The sequence below is a fragment of the Tupaia chinensis genome, unplaced genomic scaffold (genome assembly GCF_000334495.1).
Source record: "Tupaia chinensis unplaced genomic scaffold, TupChi_1.0 Scaffold000407_4, whole genome shotgun sequence".
Classification (NCBI taxonomy): Eukaryota; Metazoa; Chordata; class Mammalia; order Scandentia; family Tupaiidae; genus Tupaia; species Tupaia belangeri.
In genome coordinates, this window is record NW_006159912.1 from 487,742 (window position 1) to 493,961 (window position 6,220).

The window sequence follows — 6,220 nt, forward strand, 5'->3', positions numbered from 1 at the left end:
TTCCCTGAACCTAAGAAGGGAATGTGGCTGGAGAAAAACATATCCAGACGTGGACTGGTCTTCCTTTACATTGGGACGTCTGGTGGTCTCTTGCGCTGCTCAACAGTACTAGTGCATTTCCCAGGTCAGCTCTTTCTCTCACTCTTAGGGACGCCTACTTCACGTGCTTTCCTCTGCCCTAAAACTCCAGCACAGCACCCTCCTTCAGTCTTGGTTGAGGACCTGGAATCTGCTTTATCTGAGGAAATAGAAGCAACCAGAAGAGAAGTCTGGCATCCTTCCACCCCACAGGCACAGCCTGGATCTGTACTTGTTCTCTGCTTTCCCCTCCAATTAGAGAGGATGTGCCATCTCTGCTCCTGTTTGAGGCCAGACTTCCTTCTCCTGCTCTGGCTCCATCCCCCTCACTATAATCTCTGCATTTGTCATTTATCTCTCTGCATTATCCCTCACTGCCCCTTCATCTCCCTCTCACCACCACCTGCAACCCCCACTCCTGGTTGGCTGCCATCTGTGTGCAAATAAGTTGTATCAGTCTTGTTTTGTTTCCTATCTACTTCTCTTTCCTGGCTCACTGCTAGGATTGAATTATGTCCCACTCAGATTTATATATTGAAGCCCACCCCCTGCCCCAATCTGTCTTTATTTCGGACATAAGGCCTACAAGGCGGGGGGGTAACTGAAATTAAATGAGGTCAGAAGGATAGGGCTTTAAACTGATAAAACTTGTGCCTTATAAGAAGAGAGAGAGGACTGAGCTCCATAGCACAACAGTTAAGGAAGCCGGATCCTACATGGCTGACTGCAGTTTGAATTCCAGCCTTGCTGGCTAGAAAAACATACTGGGTGCATGTATGTGCATGACCAAAATCATGTTGGGAAGGAGGAATGGAAGAAAAAGAATTGCTAGGTGACTATGTGTCATTGGGCGATCTTCTCCCTGTCTCTCTCTTACTCTTCCTGTGGCAGGTATACTTGCTCTCTAGGAAAAAAAACAACATATATATATATGTGTGTGTGTGTGTGTGTGTGTGTGTGTGTGTAAAGAAAAAGGAGGAAGAAATAGCAGAGCATTCTCCCTCTCTTATTTTTTAGGAGGTTTTTAGGAGGTGTTTTTTTGTTTGTTTGTTTGTTTGTTTTTCTCTTAGAATGTGTGTGCTTGCTGGAGAGAAAAAGAGACCGAAACATTGGCAGGGAAAGTGAGACATCACCCCTTGAGGGGATGGCCATGTTGCAATCCCTTCTCCTCCATTCTCCTCCTGGGATCTTGGACGCACACATACACACACACACGCGCACACACACACACACACACACACACATACAAACACACACATGCCCAGTGTGAGTTTCAAGCCACTGGGTCTGGGACTGGAACCGTAGTTGGCCATGTGGGAGTCCATGACATAACTGCTATGCCATCTGCTGGCCCCAGCATTTTCCTTCTCTGTGAGCACAGAGAAAGGGTCATGAGAAGACACAGTGAGGTGTCTGCCAGCTAAAGAGGGGAGTTCTCACCTGAAAGCAACCCTGTAGGCATTTTGATGTTGGACACCCAACCTCCAAAGCTATGAAAATAAACTTGTGTTGTTTAACCCACCCACCTTGCAATACGTGTTATGGCAGCCAAACAGACTAATACACTCACTGTGTTACGGTCACTCTGACTTCCTCTGTTTCTCAAAAATGCCAGTGTGCTCCTGACCAGAGGCTGTACTTACTGTTCCTGTTCCCAGGATGTTCTGGGAGATTTCTGTGTGGTTCTCTCCTCCTTTCTTCATCTGATGTCACCTAAAATCTCAGCTCCTTTGGAAGTTCCTCTGGCTTGATCTCTCTTCCTCTCATTATCTTATATCCAAAGTATCCTAGAACTTTCTCCTCTGTCTTATTTTTCTTCCTATTGCTTCCTTCTGCCTGACCTGTATTTGCTTATTTTCAATTCTCTTATGGAATAAGAGCACCTCCAGGCTGGAACTCTGTTCCCTGATCTAATCCTTGTGTCAGGAACAGAGGCTGGAAAGGTAGGTGCTTAGTGAACCTGCCTTCCTTTTGTTTTTCTTAAATTTTTTAAAAATTTATTTCTTCAGAGAAAAAGTGAGAGAGGTACCCTTATAAGGGTCTCACCATGCCTAAATCCTTGCCCCAGCCCCCCAACCAGTCAGAATCATGGGAGTGTAGATTCCTGGCATGTTCAGGTCAATCCAGGGTCCAGACCCAGGCCTCCCTCGAGGCTCCAGTATCACACAGCAGAGGCCTACCATGTGCACCACGATACCTGGGCCTTTATGAGCCTTTCTTTTCTTTGTTAAGCTTATCCACTTATGAGTGATAGCGTGAGAGAGACAGAGAAAGAGTGAGAGAGACAGTATCCCAACAGGGTCCTGACATCATGATTTTTCCCCAGGCTTCAGTCATCCCTGGATTATGGGCAAGTGTGTGCTTGGCATACTCAGAGAGGTCTCCAGACTTGAACCAGGGGCTTTTCCACGTGGAATTGCTTCTCAGAAAATCCCATGTTACTGCTGCACCACCACATGGACCCCTGTGAGCCTTTCTTGAATGAATAAATGGACAGTGTCAAGGATCTAACGTTTTACAGGCCCTCAGCAAGAGTCACCGATTATTCCTGACTGCTCCTCGGGGTAGCAACTGAGGATAAGTCCCAGCTTACCTCAGACACAGCGGGTTCCTTCAGGGCGGAATCAAGGAAAGATACATGTTAGAGGCAGAGTGAGAAAGAGTGCTGGCTAGATGCACCATGGTGGGGAGAAGCAGGGCTGGGAAGTGCCATAGGTCTGCCTTGGATGATGCCAGTCCAAACTAAGATTCAGTGGGTCTTAGAGGGTCATAACTGCAAGGGTACAAAATGGCCTCTGGAGGAGCACCATCAGTTAAACCGTTTCCACAAAGTTCTCCACAATGGCTTCCACCTCTACTGAGCTCTCCTGGGTAAAGGATCACACTGCCCCAACCATGGGCAAGTTCTAATGATTAGAGTCCTCCTCACACTGTGCTCATCTCTGCTCCTTCATGCTACCCTGTGTCCAGTCCTGCACTCAAGAGCCAGCATGGACTGGTCTCATTTTTCTTTTACTGGACACTTAAGTTATTTTTTTTTTTTGGTTTGTTTTTTTTTTTTAAAAAGGATCACACTGCCCCACCATGGGCAAGTTCTAATGATTAGAGAGTCCTCCTCACACTGTGCTCATCTCTGCCCCTTCATGCTACCCTGCGTCCAGTGCTGCACTCAAGAGCCATCGTGGACTGGCCTCATTTTTCTTTTACTGGACACTTAAGTTTTTGTTTTTTTTTTACTTCTCAGCTCAAGATCTTTGTTTTTAAAGACTTCTTTTGACACGAATGAGAACATGAATGAGTGGGTGAATGATAAGCAGATAAATAACTTGGACCCCCACCGTCCTCATCACCCTCCCAGGTCTGTGTGTTCAGTAACTTCATGTTTACGTGCACCGTTCAGAACATTTCTTAGAATTCCTGTATCCTCAGTGCCTTATACAAGCAAAACAATAAAGGTAGGAAAATTGTGCTCAATAAATGTTTGCTGGCTGAATGAATGGACAAAATCCTACTCTCCACAGGTCTGCTGGGCTGGGGCTGCAGGGAAGCCACCCAGGGAATTTATTTTTCCTCCCACAATGAGAGAAAAGATTATGAAATAGAAAATCATCCTGCTGTCGCTGAGGAAAGTGGGGTCTTGCTGGGGTCAGCCCAATGCCTGAGGCAGTGATAAAAGCAAGGCCTGCTAATAATTCCCACCCCGTGAATTTATTAAAATCCTGCATTTTATCATGCAGACATTTTGGAAAGGAAATACGTTTTCCATTGCCACTGACCTTTATGTTCCTATTCTAAACTCAGGCTGCCCCCCCACACCCCGCTATGTGTTCAGCAGCTGAGGACAAGGCAGCTCCTGCCTCGGTGTCTCTCTCCATCTGTTTCCTTTGAGATAAGTGATTTGAGTTGGCTCATAGATAAACTAGGCTTCTGTGGTGATTCACTGTCTCTATTTTTATTTTTTTTTTAATTACAAACACAATGCAATGGAACCAGCAGGTGGCATAGTGGTTAAGGCACTGGACTCCCACATGGCCGACCACAGTTTGGGTCTCAGACCTAGAGACTTGAAAATCATGCCAGATGATTTTCTCAGGAGGAGAATGGAGGAGAAGGGGAGGAGCGGCCATCCACTCTGGGGAGTGATTGCTCACTTTCCTTCTCACTGTCTCTCTCTGGCAGGCACACACACCTATGGCAAAAATCTTTTTTTTTTTTTTCAGAATTATTTTATTTGTTTATTTATTTACTTATTTATTTTTCACATGAGTTTTGCCAGAGAAAGACAGAGAGAGAGAGAGTGAGAGAGAGTGAGAAAGCAAAAGCCACCAGGTTCGGGACTCTAACCACAGTTGGCCACGTGGGAATTCCAGCACCTTAACCACCATACCACTTACTGACCCCCACTACGGCAAAAATCTTGGAAAACCAAAAAAGAAAAGAAAAGCAATAAAAGTTTGTAAAAGGTCAAATAGTAGTGGGCTATATAAAGAAAAGTTTTATCATTCTATTTTTTCTGCCAGTTGTACCTTCCTTATCAAGATCATTAGCGAGTGATCTTCACACTTCCCCCATGCTTACCTAAACATGTGAATAGATGTGTATATAATCACATCCCAATTTTCGAAGCCCACAGTGAAATTATACCACATATTTTACACTGAAACTTGCTCTTATTCACTAATGCAGAGATAGTAGACATCTTTTTGGTCAGTACCCATAGACCTAATGTGCTGGTTTTGTTTGTTTGTCTGTTTGTTTAACAGCGTCTCTGAAATATTATTGAGATACAATAAACTGCATAGGGCCAGGCAGTGGCACAGAGGTGATGCAACTAAACCCACCTGGGAGGGTCCTGGATTCATGATGGGGGGTCTCCCTGTGCACACCAAGCTGAAAGTGGGGGTGAGGACCTTTTGAGGGTGCCCTCTTCTCTTTTTATCTGTGTCTAATAGAAAGAAAGATGAAAGAAGAAAGGAAGAAAAAGAAGAAAGAGAAAGAAAGAAAAAGGAGAGAGAGAGAGAGAAAGAGAAAGAGAAAGAGAAAGAGAAAGAGAAAGAGGAAGAGAAAGAGGAAGAGAAAGAAGAGAGAAAGAAAAAAGAAAGAGGTACACATATTTCAAGTGTATAATTTGATAAGTTTTGGCATTTGTAAGTCTTTGTAATGCTGTTGAGAGAAGCCATAATATACTTACCTATTCCTTTATTAATAAGCATTGAAATTGCTTCGTTTTTATTTTTTGCTAATACAGAAAAATACTGCAACCCTTCCTCCCACATTTACCTTTGTCTATTCTATTTTTAAATTTTTGTTCATTTATTTATTTCATACACTCGATCACTGTACTTCACCGCAGCTTGTAAAATGAACGTTCCCGGCATGAATACACTGCACACTGTAGTCCTCCTTTATCCTTATAGACTAAGGCTTTGTTTCTGTGGGGTGGCACTAACAGTAGGGTTATCAATCAAAGACATACTCACTTTACATTTGAATCTCTCCCGTGGATTGTTTTCTGAAGTCTCAGTCCTCACTCTTACAGGCAGAATATGTCCCTATTTGCCCTCTTCACTCCAGGTCCATGCCCTCAAACCACACTCTAACTCCTTAGCTGTGCGTCTGCTCCAACATTCTTTGTAGAGCCTCCCTATCTCTTTCCTGAATGGGCTATTTTAGGAATAACTTGGCTTGCTTTTTTTAACATTTAAATGGATTAGGAAATTGTTTTTTGAATTTTTAATCTAGGTTTAAATCCTAATTTAGCCCACTACTATTATATATGTGTGTGTGTGTGTGTGTATATATATATCTATATATATTATGTGTGTATCTATCGGGCACATGCACTCACCAGAGAGAGAGAGATATATATGCACCCAGTCATGATAGAGAGCTCATGTGCACATATGAAAGAGAAAGAGTGAGAGAGAGAAGTACCCTTGACAGAGCCTATCATGACTCAATCCCCTTTTTCTAGCCCTCTAGCTTTCCAGGACCTTGGTCACCTGTATATGTACCTGGCATGTTTTCAGGCCACTCAGAGATCTGAACCTGTGCTGGCCATGTGGCTTCCAGCACTATGATCCAGTATATACTACATCACCTAGCCTAGGCTCATTACTAATTATAAATTGCAGCAGATTAC